We start from the raw sequence: 16006 nt of genomic DNA, 5'->3' as shown, positions 1-16006 counted from the left end.
AGGCTGTCCTTGAACTCACAGAGATCTGCCTGTCTCTGCCTCCTGAGTGCTAGGATTAATGGCTTGTACTATATCACAGCCCAGCAGTATGGAGTCCTTATAATGCAATAATAATTTCATTAAATGATTTATTTTGTGTTAGGATAAAATTAAGCATAAAATGAATTCCTTTATGCTTAGGGCAAAAAATTACAAGTTACACTAATTATTGGTTAATTTTCTGGTTCTTATTTTCCCCAATCTGCAAGAAGCAAATCTGTGCATAAACAATGCGCACACACATGCACATGCAAATGGGAAAAGAAAGAAAGAACTAAAACCTACCAGAACCAGACTGCGGAGAAGCCAGCAGAGTCTGCCTGTTCTGATCCTTTCGGGCCTCTCTGTGTGGCTTCTCTTCCTCTGGGTATGAAGCAGGACCTGTACGGAGTGAGGGTCTTCAGGGCAGCAGTGAGGGTCTTCCTGGGTCTTATGGCTCGGTTTGGTGGAGAAGTATTCTTAGTTTCTCTTAATCATCTTGAGAAAGAGAAATTCTGGTTTCTGCGACCTGCTCTGGGAGAGACAGGAGAGTGAGGAAGGTTTTCTTTCAAGGCCTTGCATTCTCCCTTAACTCACAAAACCACGACAAACCACCAGCCTTTGGAACTGCATGTTCTTGCAGAGGCAAGATCCTGGCTTCCCCCTCATCTTGAATTTGCCAAAACAGAAAAGATGTTTGGGTGCTGGACAGCCACACATGACAACTGCTCTCTTCACAGCTTCCTCACTCGCGGTCCCAGGCTCATCACACAGCTGCAATCACAGCACGAGCAGGCTTTATGGCTGAACAGTTACCCTCGCGTCCCTTCGTCTCATCATGATTCACACGAATCACTAGGTGCCTGGTTAATGAAATCATATTCATCAGCACAGTGACTCATTTATCAGGCCAGCATCTACATGGCTCCGCTGCATGGCAAAAAATGAATATTTAGAATCAATAATGAGTCGCTAGAGGGGTTGTGGGGACATCTCCTTAGCACAGGCTGCCCTTGTATCTCCTGGTACCCAATCCTGGTTGAAAATTCTGAACAAAGCTGATGTTATTTGTCCCGTGGCAGTGCATTGTGATTTAGAAATCTCTAGAAGCGGTGGCTTATCTTGACTGGCAGTTTGATTGGTCCAAGAGATGAGAGACATGCTTCGTGGACATTTCCGGAAAGAATTAACCGAGGTGGAAGCTCCCGCACCCCCCAAGAATGGGCAGCCTCATCTGGTGAGGTCCAGAGGTGAAGTGGTCCAAGGGAGAAGCAGGACAGCCTGCCTGCTCCCGCTCCTTGCTGCTGAGCACATCCATCCCATTGCCGCTTCTGTTGCTGCTGTCATCCTTCCCTGAACACAGAACCCACTTCCCCAGTGTGGTGATGCTTTGTTCGTGTTTCAACAAATAAAGCTTGCCTAAAGATCAGAATGCAAAGCCAGGCGGTGGTGGCGCATGCCTTTAATCCCAGCACTCGGGAGGCAGAGGCAGGTGGATCTCTGTGAGTTCGAGGTCAGCCTGGTCTACAAGAACTAGTTCCAGGACAGGCTCCAAAGCTACAAAGAAACCCTGTCTCGAAAATAAAATAAAATAAAATAAAATAAAATAAAATAAAATGATCAGAATGCAAGAGCTAAGCCACTAGAGGCCAGGCAGTGGTGGTGTGCACCTTTAATCCCAGGACTGAGGAGACAGAGGCAGATTATCTCTGCGAGTCCAAGGACACCCTGGGCTAAACGAGATCGAATCTGTCTAAAAGAGAAACAGCTCACACAAAGGTGATCCCAGCACTTGGGATCTCATGACTTTAGTCCCAGCACTGGGGAGGTGGAGACAGGAGTGATATGGCTGGGCTGAGAGAGGAATATAAGGCGGGAGGAAACAGGAGCCCTTTGCAGTCTGAGATTTTGAGGAGGCAGTCTGAGAACAGGATTGCCCCTTTGTTCTGAGCATTGGTAAAGGTAAGAACTCTAGTGGCCAGCTGCTCCACTTCAGTTTTAACACCTTTAACCGACTCTGAGTTTTCATTATTAAGACCAATTAGAATTCATGCTACACTCCAGCCCCCCAACATGGACTCAACACTGACTGCCCAGAAACCCCCTACTGAAGCATCCAAATGATGAACTGAGGAGTTTTGGTCGTCAGTCTCTCTAGTTTGCAGACAGCCATTGTCGGGCCCATCTCTTAGTGTGTAAGCCAATCCAACACTGAAGAGCCGGTGAGATGGCTCAGTGTAGGTGCTTATTACCAAGTCTGGTGATGTGAGTTCAATCCCCAAGGCTTACAGAAGGAAAGAACCAATTCCTGAAAGTTGTTCTGAGCTCCACACACATGCTGAAACATGGGCCTCCATATGTTATGAACGTATGCACACAATAAATATTTATTCTCTACTCATTTGTTTTTTATAAGTTTTAGAAAATTCCATTTTATGTATATGGGTGTTTTATCTGTTCATGTATCTGTGTACCACATGTGTGTCTGGTGCCCAAAGAAGCCATAAGAAGGAATCAGATCCCCTCTGACTCGAATGAACAAAAGATTACCAGCTACCTACCACGTGAGTGCTAGGAATCAAACCTGGGTCTTCTGAAAGATCAGCGGGCACACTAACCACTGAGCCATCACTCCGTTTATTTGTAACACATATTCATCCTATTGGTTATGGTCCTGACTCAAACAGTTAGGCAGTCAAGCTACCTAGACTTGTTCTGCTTTTTTTATTATTATTATAAAACAAAGAGGTTTATCTGGATCACAGTTTTGGCCTTAGTCAAGGGGCTGCATTGGGAGATGGCCTCTCTTCTGTTCAGAGGGGCCATAGGGTGTTACATGACATAAGACAGAAAGTCTAACTTACCTCAGAGTTAGCTTGGAAGTGTCTGAAAAGACACGGGAGCTAAGTCTGTCTTATTGACGAGATCTTCCATAGAAGTTAGCCTGACAGAGGAACTTGCCCGGACTGCATTGGCAGCCTCACCTGGAAGGCCTATTGTGGTTCCTCAGAAATTCAAGGATCCACCGAAAAAGGTTGCAGCCAGCAAGCTTCGGTCCTCTATCTCGGGCTCCAACTCCTCTTCACAGTGTCCTCAGTGACCCTGCACCCAGCTCCCTCCAACAGTAGAGGAAAGCATGCTGTTTTCCTGCAAAGAACACACTATGTTTTTATATTATTATTGATGGCACAGGTTGGATTGTATGTAACACTCTCCAACAACACAGTGAAGATAGAAGTGTGGTGTAGGAGGTCCTTCTGTATTTGTGTTGCTTTCATTGGTTGAATAAAGAAACTGCCTTGGCCTTTTGATAGGGCAGAACTTAAGTAGGCGGGGTAGACAGAACAGAATTCTGGGAGGAAGAAAGCAGAGACAAGCAGACACCATAGCTCTCCTGCCAGAGATGGACGCTGGTTAGACTCATGCCGGTAAACCATAGTCAAGTGGAGATACACGTTAATGGAGATGGGTTAAACTAATATGTGAGAGTTAGCCAATAACAGGCTAGAGATAATGGGCCAGGCAGTAATTTAATTAATACAATTTCTGTGTGGTTATTTTGGGGGCTTCAGCTAGCTGGGCGGCGGGTCATGGCCTGTGCTCCTACTACAAAAGTGTGTTTTGCTGCATGTAAATATCTCCCCATCTGTCCCTGCTAGGACTCCTGTTGCCCTTCATGTGTCACTAAAAACTCCAGCCCTTATGAGAAGTCTTCCCCGATGCCACCCAGAGAAGCTAACACTGCTCTGCCCTGCCCTGAGCAGCTTCACGTTCCCTTGGGGAATTAGCACATGGGGTAGTGGCCTTGTTTGTGTTCCTCCACACCATGGTCCAGACAACATCCCTCTCAGTGGCATGGCATAGGTACTCCTCTGTTGAGTGTGCTCACGATTAGCGGGACTTGAATACGTGTGTCTATCACACAGACAGCTGCTGCTCAGAGACCAGACTGAATACAAAGCAACACAGAGAAAGGATGGCCTTTCATGCCATTAGAATCCAGAGCTGAACAGGGACAAACATTGTTGGGAGGGACTCAGCTGATTGGGAGGGGTCAACAACATTTCTTTCTGTGAAGTCACAAAAATAGCAAACATTTTGCCCTAGAGATAGTGGGTGACACACTTGTAATCTCAGTGCAGAGATTTCAATGCTGGGCTACTCAGGTAGTCTCAAAAAAAGGGGAAGAGGGGGAGAAATAGTAGAGAAAAAGAATTCGTTACTCAACTTTGCATCACGATGCAAAAGTAACAAACTTATGCAAACAAATGGGTATCAGCTGTTTCAGTTTACTGACAGGCACTGAAATTTCACCTTTGTAAAATCTCATGTGCCATATTACCCTTATTTTTATTTTTTCCCAATTATTTATTATGCAAGTGCATACTTAGTGATGTACCTTAAAAAAAACTAAGCTGAATTTGGTCCATAGGCTAACCTTCACTCATGGGCTAACCTTTGCTCACAGACTAAGGTTCGCCAATCTCTGTCAGAGAGCCAATTTTTTTTTCAGAGACAAATTCCCATCTTTCTATTATTTATTTATTTATTTTGTATATTTGATGCAATTTAAAACCACAAGAACCCACTGTGTGCCAGCGCTGTGCCAGATGACAGAGACAGCCAAGCCCTGTTTCCTGCAGCATGGGCTCACACAACGTCAATGCAGGGCTGGTTGGTGGTGACAAGCTCCTTAGGGAATGAGCACACTGCAGTGGCAGCCTCTGGGTTAGGAGACAAGGATATAGTTCCTATCTGGAGGCATGAAACATGTCAAATGCTGAACACACCCTGGAATCAGCAACATCTAGTCTAGCGGTAGCCTAGGATGAATGTCACAGGTCATAGAACGGCCAGGAAGGCCGGGCCAGCCTGTAGCAGAGCCCTCTAGTGCCAACATTAATTCCAGCGTGGTGGGCAGTCAAGACCACACAGATAACAGGTGAGCAATGCCGACGATGTGTTTCTCATTATTGCTGCACGGTGTCACACACAGCATCTTCACACAAGAATAGAATGTGCTTGGAACATCTTGCTTCATAGCCCACCCCTTCGTCCTCCTCCCTGTCCCTCCCCTCTGCCCCTTTGCTCCCCAGTTTTGTTTCTGCTTTGATGTCATCAGTACACAAAAGATTGTATGCAATGCATCACTTCCTGAATGACTCAACTTGGAAAGCGCTAAAAGGTAGTTTCTAGATCATTCAGGGTCTTTTTGGTTTTCTAACTTACCAAACAATCCACCTGGGGGAGGATAATGGAGTCCAAGGACTTGTAAGAGGGGCATGTGCCGTGGTGTGCTCCAGTCAGGGGAATCGGTGCTTCCCAGGAGCCATGGCTTACAAAACGAGCTAGCGCATGAAGGCAAGAATAAAATAATCATTTCAAATATTCATTAGATGTGGGACTCCTAACCATCTCACAATGCCTCCCTCGGTCTACATTAAATAAGAAACCTCCATTTTGTGCTTTGGAACAAAATGACTGGAGATTATGCGTTTGGCCTTGAAGTGGAACTCTTTTTTGAAAATCATGAATAGGAAAATAATAAATCACTCATTTGAACATAAAAATATAAGGGGCAAGGACATCTGCTCATGTTCCAAGGACGGACACTGAATTTTCCATCAGGTAGATGCAGAACGCTGTGTTGCTCAATCAAAAATTCAGGATGAATTGCTCAGGGTGCGTTATATTAAAAGATAGCATCTTGGAACACAGGATGCTCAGGAAATAGGAGGGACATTAATCTGCATGCAGCAATCATCTCCTGCAAGCGGACACCGGAGTCTGATGGGAGATGAGCCATCCAGATGCCGGCGCCCAGAGGAGCTGGACTGGACAGAACACTGCAGCCCCGTGCCATTCAGCCCTGAGCCAGGCTGCTCCCTGCTCTTCTGGCTTTCTCCATCCCCTTTCTCCTGCTGCTGGTCATAGGATTGGGAGATAAGGGGCTCCAGTGCAGTCGGGCTGCTGATCAGTGTGAAGATGTACAAACTGTGCGGTGCTAGGTGAGCACCTCACATCATCATTTCTATTTACAGGGCTCCAACCTCAATGAATATAAACAAAACAAAACATGCCGCCTTCCCATCACTGTCTCCCATGGTCTCGGTTCCCATGTCCACATAGAGCTTGTAATTAAAATTTCTCTGTATCTTTCCAGAAATACTTCACACATGTTTTAAGCAAATGTGTTTTTAAAAGATACTATTTTAAACTATGAAAATGGTTATATTAGTTGAGATAAAATAATAGAATGGAAAGTTACAGAATGTAAAGACCTCACACGAAAATAGGAAGCTCTTTCTCCTCTGAGTCTAGGGTAGGTGTGCTAGCTCAGCGCTCGGCTCCATACCATGAAGCATTCAGGAATCGGCCTCTCTGACATTCCGCCTCTGTCACAGAGAACCGTCCATTGCCACTGCTCGTGCCGTCAGAGGAGCAAAGGGGAAAAGGTGCAAAATTTCCCTAGTCACAGCCCTCTATGGATAAAACCTTAGTCATGCAGCACATTGGTAGGAACACTGGGAAATACGGCCATACCCCAGCTTCTCCCTCTTCCTGCTCTTAGTGCCACCTGGAAGAGCTTGCTTAGCCCCAGACCAAATCACAGGGCACCGTGAGAATCAGTCCCAGGTTTCAGGCACATACTGTGTCACCTGAAAGCCCCAACCCTGCTCCAAATCCTCACAGGCACGGCGAAAATCAGGTTATAGTGTTTAAGGGAGCACTCTTGCCAGAGAGAAGCGCCATCAAAACCGCCGTGCTTGGGGGCTGGCCCCACTCACTGCAGAGCCATGGATGCAGGCTCCACGTTACTGACGGCCTTAGCAAATGCTTCTCTGGTGCTATTCTGCTTTGTAAAAATGAACTCATCAATATTTCAAAGTAACCCTCTGGTTTAGGAGCTCCTACGGCCTGTGAGGGTCATTGCTCAGCAAAGATTAAACAGCCGTCCTGTGTTATGCTCTTCTGCCATTTTTACTGATGGACCTCGACTCCAGGGACATTTTCCATGAGATAAAGGAAGGAAGGAAAGGAAAGGAAAGAAGGGGAAATGAAATGAATTTTGCTTCTGTTAAAGATAGAGACCACCTGTGATCCAGCTCAGTCCAGAGCCCATGAGCAGAAGCCACGGGTTAGACAGGAACCAAGGAAACACGTTGCTTTTCTAATCAAACAAAGGACACACAGTTGCTATTCATTTTCCTCATTTTGACCCTGACCCTCCAGGCCTGCACCGTGGATATGTCAAGAAGCTAAGCAGTCGTTCTGTGAACATGAGACCAAAGCTAGTAAATGTGATTGAAAAAGAAGCCAGTTCCATCTGCCCCAGACGTATGTGAGGAAATGTTGGCACACTAAATTAAAACACTAAAATTGATCCAAAGCTATTTTAACTGATATTTAACTGTAGATTCTGTTCCTGGACATTCCAAGGTTCACGGGACAATTGTCCTTGTTCAAGGCTTTAGCGGTCACCTCTCCTTCCTTAGGTCTGCCTCGTCCTATCCAGAACTCCCTTAAGGCATGAGACACAGAACCACCTTCTCTATCCTGATGCACAGCAGCCTAACCATCAACTCTGAGTCTCTTTGTCCCAGGACAGGGCTTTCACCCAGTCACTGACATTCACAAAACTGGATAACCTCATCTCGCCGTCTCCACAACAGCTTATACACTAAGCCAAGAAACAAAGCACTGGGATCCAAACTTTGGAAAATTATAGCCTTTTAATAAAATCAAATGGGCCAATGTACAGGAAGGAAAAAATTGGCCTCTCACTTCTGAAGGACAGTTGTCAAGCCCTAAGAGCCACAATACTACATACCTGCAGGGCACATTGAGTTACAGAGGCCCAGCCCCCAGCCCAGAGAAACACCTGAGCTGACCAATCCTTGGTTCGTACATACAATTTGTATCTCATTGCTTTTTAAAAAAAATCCCATAGGCTGTTTGGAGGCCAGTTTTTCTGGGCATCTTTTCAAGAGCTGTGGACTGTCTCGGCAGATACATGGGAAGCTGAGTCTTGGCAAGACAGAGTACATACTGGATTAGGGGTCATGGGTGGGTGCATGGAATCCATGCTGGGCATAGACTCCAAGGCCTTATGCACACTGGGTAGATGCTTTGTTGCTGAGATAAATCCCCCAATCAAGCACAATCTTTGGAAGGAGCCAGTAGCTCTCATTGCTAACTCTTCTAGCACTTTTACTCCATTTAGTTTTTGCTTGTTTGGCTTCAGGGTTTTGTTCCACTATGAGACAGTCTTGCTGTGTAGCCCAGGCTGCCCACAAACCTGTGGCAGTCCTTTTATCAGCAGACCAAAATTCCCAATTTCACTCTAGAAGACAAAAGCAGATTGCGAGGTTTATGATAAAGATGCTCATTGAAGCCAAGCATCTACCTTTACCTTCAGTGTAGAATGAAGTGTATGTACCTTCAAGAAGTTTTGTAGCCCCTGCCCTGTTCTGCTTCCTCTGCTCTCCCTTCTTCGGGTTGGGGGGAGCCTCCTTACCAGGTTCTGTGACTCAACGATTATTGGGAAGAGTCACAAAGCTCTTCCTGTTCCTGGCTCCCCTCCTAAGTTTACCTTGGAGCCAAGATGGTCTTGCTGGCAAAATATGATATAACATCCAACCTGTCTCCTTTCATATATGGTTGCTGGACTAAGATGGGTTTAATCTAGGAACTTAAGCTGTGTGTCTTGGAACCTCTTTGGGGACCAGCCTTACAGAGGTCACCCCTTCTTGTCCTTGCCTCCCCTTGGCTCCTGTGGTAAGTCAGTCTTCATGATTCCTCTATGAGTCCTGCGACAGATAAGTCCCAAGAGCTGGAGAATGAGAAGGGACACAGTCTGGTTCAGGGACACTTTCCTTTGACCACAGGACCTTGCCACTGAAAAGCACTTTTCAGGGTTCTGGACTCTGGGAAGTCCAAAGGCTCGGCATCTGGACAGGGATGCTCATGTGGTTTCAGATGGTTCTGCTGCAGCATCCTTGGGAGAACACTGCTCTTCACACAGTGGAGAGTGCAGAGACCCCCCCCCCCCGGGCCATTTCTCCAGGGCTGTGTCGCACCAGAAGGGCCACGCTCTCCGGACTCATCACTCCTCAACACACTATGTACAAACAGCACCACATTGCATGTGCATTTCAACCTCTCACTGGGAGGAGCACATCCAGGTCACAGCATCCCATACAGCAGCTTTTGCTCAGCATAGGTGTTTCTAGCCTAAAGCATCCTGAGCTCTCGTTCTGTGAGCTCCTTGGGGTAGCGACCAGAAATGAGTTTCCACCCTCCTGTCTCCTGACCTGACACAGCACCGGGTCCACGGGAAAATCCTCCATGTTTCCTGATCCCCACCTCCCAGTCATCTCTTGTCTCTAGCAAACATCTTCCAATGCTTCAGTGGTGGGTGTAGCAAGCCAGATGATAGCCTGCCAAAGAAGTTCACAGCCTCATTTCTGGAACCCATGAATATGTTACGTTCTGCGGGGAGAGGAACTTTGTAGGTGTGATTAAATTATGAATCTCGAGGTGGCAGATTATCCAAGTGAGCCCAGGGCAATTACAGAGATAATTACCAAGAGTGAGGCAGGAAAGTCAGAGGTGAGAAGGACGCAGAGGGTTCAGGGGAGAAAAAGACAAGCCAGGGCAGAGGAGTGAGGGGAAAGAAAGGAGAGAGGAAGAGAGACGACACAGAGGGACAGAGACAGACAGACAGACAGACAGACAGACAGACAGACAGACACACACACGAGGGGGGAGTGGGAGAGAGATCCCAACATGATATGGAGGAAGAGACTACTAACCAAGGAATCCGAGGCAGCCTTTGAAAGTCACAAGAGGCGGGGAAAACAGATTTTTTTTCCCCACAGCCCTCCAGAACCAGCCCAGTTCAACTGCTGATTTTAGTCATGTTCAAGCTAAGTCTGGACTTCTGACTGCCAGATCTGTAAGCGAGTAAATAGATCGGCACTATTTTAAGATACCATGTGGTTTGGTTGTGATAATAATCGATAAGGAACTAATAATGTGGGAGTGAAATTGGATCAACTTTGAAGACTGGCAATATCCACAGAAGCTGAACACATGCCAGCTCCATGAGTCATAACTCCACTTCCAGCTACGCCCCCCACAGAAATGTGTATACAGGTGGGCAGGAGATAGCACCTGCTGGGTTCATAGCAGCATCTTTGAACTTTCCCAAGCTCGAGAATAGCCCAGATGTCTACCAGGAGCAGACTAAATCGAGATATACAGACACAATGGGATATCACACTTCTTAGAGAAAGAGAAAACCACAGCTGTGCATTGTATATGGTCTGAAACGTAACACCAAGGAGGGAAAGCCAGGCAACAGGACGCATTCTCTGTGGTGTTAGAAAACACACAAAGAGCAAAGCAGCTCTTTTCATGGTAATGTGTTCTGTTTCTTGACCTGCATGATGCTTCTTTCTGATCATGTGAAATCACTGGACATGTGGTCTATACCTTTTAATATATGTGCTATATATACATAAGTACAAATGCTGGGAGAGAGAGAGAGAGAGAGAGAGAGAGAGAGAGAGAGAGAGAGAGAGAGAGAGAGAGAGAGAGAGAGAAAGAGAGAAAGGGAGAAAGGGGAGATGACTCATGCCTTTAAACTTTTATGAAGTTTGTTGTGTTCTTTCTGGGGCTGTCCAGATGAATGTGTGACAGGGAAGAGTGAGCCACCCCAGGCAGTCCACGTTCTTAGAACATACCTCTGATGCAACTTGTCCTTGAGTGTGCGCCAAGTGCTCAGTTAAAGAACCATTTTACCCGAATTTTTTTTAAATAAAGAAATATCTATCTAGGGGTATATTATCTTTCCCTTTGGGCGAACTCATGCCTTCTGTCTTCTGGTCTCTTTCCCAGCGCTAAAACGGCAGAGGAGACCATCAGCCTGGCTCCAGGAAACTCTTTGATTGGCATTACCTGGTCAAAAAGGACCTATCTTTTCTCCCACTGGCTGCTTCAAGATATATGAAGAGCTGAAACCTTTTCATCTACTTAATTTTCTTTTTTCTTGATGTTTCTGTGGAGTTGAATACCTCAATTTTATTTTTGCAAAAATTTTGTTAGCTGTTCTATTAAGCCTTAATTAGAGTATAATGAGGTCATAAATTCATAAAAATAAAAACAAGACGGTTGCTCCCACAAACAGCCTTGAAGTGAGTCTCTGATTTTACCTTGAAGAGGGGGAAGAGAGTGAGAAAAGGGACCCGGGAAAGCTGAATCTCAGACCCACAAAATGAATATGAGATGGAAGGGAACGTGGACGAAGACCCGGACCAGGGGCACCCAGGGGTCATCTTCATTGGTCCACGCTGTGCCCCTTTGCTCTCCCACCAGTCGCTGCAGTCAAAGCTCCGTTGCCTGGAAGGGTGACGGGGCGGGGCTTAGGAGCGAAGGCGGGGCCTCGGAGAGCATCTTTGGGCCCCCGAGGCCAGTGCTGGCCCGCCGCCCCCACCTGCAGCGCGGTGGAGCGCGGGCGCGTCACTCCCAGCGGAAGCGCCAGCCCCGCGTCTGGCGAGGTGCGCGCCTCGCGGCTCCCGTTCCAGAGCTTCGTGGCCCGCCTATGTCTGCAGAGCAGGGGCGGGGGCCCGGGGACGGGGGCCCGGGGCCACGGACTGGGAACTGAGATCGAAGTCCTGGGACTGAGATACTGCGGAATCGTAGACAGTCGCCCGGTTCAGCTCAGACGGCGCTTCGGGGTGGGAGCAGATAGAGAAGGTGAAGGACCACTGCGGATCCGACAGCGCGTCCCAGGTCAGTCCGTCCGCTGCACTTGGGGAAACTTTGGGATGCGGTGACGACTGTGAGAAGAGGGCACTGAGGGTTGCGAGGCCGCATGGCCCCGGTGCACCCTACGAACCGGTACCTGCTACGCATCTGACACCGCAGCTGCCGGAGCGGAGACCGAGACCCTGCTGCCGCGGACCACTGCGGGCCACCGAGGGCTAGCGGGCTTCGGGGGCCTTCCGGGAGCCTCCGGCTTGCCCGCGCCCTGCCGCGCGCCTCCGGATCCCCGCGGGTCTCCAGCTCCCTTTGGCGGCTCGCGCCCGGACCCCGCGGGGCTGCGGATTCCGCCTTCTCCCGGCCGCGGGGTGCTGGAGGAGTGGCCCGGGGCCCAGGGCTGCGGGGTGATAGCCCCGCGGCGGGAGCGGCGCGCGCTCGGCCAGTGGAGCGCGCGGGTCGCGGGGTCCAGCTGGAGCGCGTGGCCGCAGGTGCCCGTGGCCGCTGGGCAGAGGTGCCGAGCGCGGGCTGGGGCCGCGGAGCCGATTGCAAGCTCAGGCTACAGAAACCAGGGTCGCTGGGTGGGCAGTCCTGTCCCCGCGGCTCTCCGAGCGTGCACATTCTTGGCACCCGGCATCCAGACCCCCTCAGCGGGAGGCGGGCTGCAGAACGGCGGTGCCCGGGAGGAGGACCAGTGCTGCCCGCTCTGACACGCCATCTCCCCAGCGAGGGCGGGGTGCTAGGCTGGCGGGCTGCATGGGTACCACTGCCCAGTACCTCCTGGCACAAGCCCTTTTCGTGAACAACCGCCTGCCCTGGCTTGGAGTGGAGGCGACGAAATGAGTACCCCGCCCCCATCCGCGCCCCAGCGCTGTCGCCCCAGTCACCTTCCTTTGCCCTTCTCCTACAGCACCTTGGACTTACTCCCTCCTGAACTGGGGAAAATCTGAGGAAACCAAGCAGGGACCTTGGAGACGCCGCCTGCTTTCCCAACAGCCTGGAAATCCAGTCACCTTGGTACCTCCTCGCCGCTTCCCAGACACTTCGGAGGGGCAGGTTTGCCATTTCTATCCCCATCCCTATCCCATCCCCCCGTCTGTCTCTGCTGAGGAAGGGAATCTTCTGAGAGAAGTTGGGATTTAGGTACTCTGTTACCTAGCCCCAGAGCCCAAGGGGCAGCTCATAGGTAACTAAATGACATCCTAGCTTTGTAGCTTTGTAAGGGAAACAAACCTTATCTACTAACTCCTTCCCTTGGGCAGTTTCTGAATATTTCTTAGAAGACTGGAGACCCAAGGAAGCCGACTTTACTGGCCAATTATTGCACCCTTAGCTTGGCTCTGACTCTCTCCTTCTGGGAAGAGACACATTCTGCTTATGACCTCTGGCTGGCCTCGGTCCAATCGCGGCCTGGCCTTGGGCTGTCATCAGGACTGTGGTTTTTAAGACCTGATTGAAAGGCTGCAAACCTCCAGCCATAATTGGCTCAAAACTCTGGGTTGTACTCTTCCCTGGGACCTGCGGGCTCCCTAATCCCGCTCTGGGCTGTGGCAGCACCCCTGCCCTTCTAGCCAGCAAGAAAATCGGTTGTCAAAGCCCTTGGGGATGATGATGGAGGCGTCCCTGTGCGAGCAGGTGCGGGATTTGGAAGCAATCAGGAAACAAACAGGAATGAGGACTAAGAAAAGATGGAGATGCTACTGGGGTATGATACTTGGCCTCTCCTTGTCAGGTCTCACCAGCCCAGGGGACTCATATATGCAGAACCTGTACTGGGTGATGCATGTTCAGAACCTAGCACCTACTGGACTCCTGAGCAGTTAATGCATTCCGAATGTTAAACTCCTCACAATCACCTACTAAGTGTAATGTAGATGTTGACCCCCCACACACACACCTTAGGAATGATACCCTGCCGCCTCTTCCACATCAGGGCAGGAACTAGGACAATGGAAAGGATCATTTTGAGCTTTGGAGATATATGCCCATTTTACAGCGCCATAGCCAGACTACTGTTTAATAAGAGAGCGCACAAAGGCAAATCACTGTCCTGTCCAAATGAATAGAGAGCTGGGGATGGTGGGAGGACACGAGCAACAGGAAAATTCATCTCTAGGATGTCTTTCCAAGCATGCCAGTCTTTTGGCACTGCCATGTTGGGTACCACACAAATCAGGTACCCCAAACCGGGCCCTGCCTTGGGAAGTCTGTCATCTAAGAGGCAGGGAGATACTGAGATACAGTACCCTGAAGCTAGTGTTTAACTCAGGCAGGCAGGTACTAGGAATGACCTTGGGAGGGTGCGCTCACAGATCGTGGACTGGACTGGACGAGCACGGTGGGGGTGGGGGGAGGCACTCTAGCAGACCTTGTGTGGTGGGCTTGCCTGCAAACGGACTTCAGCTAGGTTGCTGTGCGTGGGATCCCTTCCAGACTCATTTACAAACTCGTAGTCAGTGAAATGTGATAAACTGAACACTGGAGGGATTTCTAAACAAGGAATTAAAGAACTCGACTCCAAATGGAAGAGATTCGGGCAACAAATCGTCAGTGTTTATGTGCCTCTGAATAGCTCTGATTTCCTTCGGTAGGAGCTGACAGCTGGCTGACAGAAAGCTCGCCCAGGGAGAGAGGAGACAAAAATCAAGTGTGGAATTAGGAATAATGTTTTCAGGTAACTTTCTATTTCCATTCGGAGTGGGTGTCTGGGAGAGTGAGTGTAGCTCTGCTTTGAATTGCTCCCTTTATCCACAGATATTTTTTCCCAAGGGCTCCAGACTCTAAGATGCCAGGCTTCGCTTCTCTCTTCTAGCTTCCTAGTAGCAGGGTGGTGAGCTGAGGATCCCAGCATTGAGTCTGAAAATGCTCTTTATTATCACTGTCTGCTGCCTCCATTAGCTGTGGTCTTTCTGTTTGCTCAGAGGGTTCATCGTTGGTTTCCTGCCCCAGAAACTGCTTGCAGGCTGCTCGAGGTGGGGGCAGCATCTGGAAGCCCAGGCACTCTGTCCCCACCTTTTGTTTTTGTCCTTTGCCTCATTGCCACTTAGTGTGGTGCCTGGGACTACGGGGACCTATATAGTTCGAGGGTCATGTGTACCAGTCACATGACAGCATTTACCATTCTGCCAGCTCTCCTCTCTTTGCAAAGCTTATTTCAAAATTTTCATTTGATAATACTTTTCTTCCTGTTGCCTTTATTCTTGTAAGTATATGCCTTTTAGCCTTAAAAAAAAGGTAAATAAATTTTGAGTGGAAGTTTACCAGTAGAGAAAGGTAGTGAAACAATACACCAAGCATACAGTGATGGTTCTAACTAAAGTTAAAGACTTCTAGTTAGCTGTTTGGATGTTCATCTTCCTAGACCTGGATGGAGGGGGGAGGACCTTGGACTTCCACAGGGCAGGGAACCCTGATTGCTCTTTGGACTGGAGACGGAAGGGGAAGAGGATGGAGGGAGGGGGGAGGGGGAGGGAAATGAGAGGAGGGGAGGAGGTGGAGATTTTATTTTTAAGTAAAAATAATAATAAAAAAAGACTTCTAGTTAGAACAAGGAATTGGGCTGGAGCAATGACCCAACAGTTAAGAACTGCTCTCCCAAAGGACCCAGATTTAATCCCCAGAACCCACATGACCCCTTACAACCACCTATAACTCTAGTCCCAAAGGATCTGATGCCCCTTTCTGGCACCTGAGAGAACCAACATAGACATGCAGGCAGGCAAGCATTCATACACATAAAGTAAAAGTTAAAAAAAATAGAGAAGGGGTTTACACAACTATTTCATAATTAAGACCTTCTAATAATGTAGGAACCTCTGTGGAAAATCTAGCAAGTTCCTACTAGATTCCACTCAGTCCGATGAAACATTACTGACATAGTAAAAAGGTCATTTCCAATAGTCCAATAGTCTTGCTTCATTTATCAAACACTGTCTGTTTTGTGGCATGTGTGCATGGTGTGTGTGTGTGTGTGTGCACATACATGGGTGCACACTGCCCGTGTGTGCCCACATGCAGGTGTCCAGGTACATATCCATGTGTGCATGGTGCGTGTGCATACATGAGTGCACACTGCTCATGTGTGCCCATGTGCAGGTATACAGGTGCATGTGTATCTCTGCGTGTGTGTGCATACATGGGTACACACTGCTCATGTGTGCCTACCTGCTGGTGTACAGGCACATGTGTACCTCTGTGTGTGTGCTTGGTATGTGTGCATACCTGG

The 16006-nt window shown here is 48.6% G+C and overlaps 1 long non-coding RNA gene across 1 annotated transcript; it reads left to right on the top strand.

Annotated features, from left to right (window-relative positions):
• The first annotated feature begins 11565 nt into the window (after window positions 1–11565).
• LOC126508493 (uncharacterized) lies at window positions 11566–14446 on the top strand. The gene is made up of 3 exons (XR_007593842.1): window positions 11566–11814; window positions 12692–12837; window positions 14373–14446. It is a non-coding gene; the product is annotated as an uncharacterized lncRNA (long non-coding RNA).
• Window positions 14447–16006: the final 1560 nt, after the last annotated feature.

The sequence above is a fragment of the Alexandromys fortis genome, unplaced genomic scaffold (genome assembly GCF_014885135.2).
Source record: "Alexandromys fortis isolate MF-2015 unplaced genomic scaffold, M_Fortis_MF-2015_v1.1 scaffold_79, whole genome shotgun sequence".
Taxonomy (NCBI): Eukaryota; Metazoa; Chordata; class Mammalia; order Rodentia; family Cricetidae; genus Alexandromys; species Alexandromys fortis.
The sequence above is the reverse complement of the archived record's forward strand: the minus strand, read 5'-3'. Positions and strand labels throughout refer to the sequence as shown.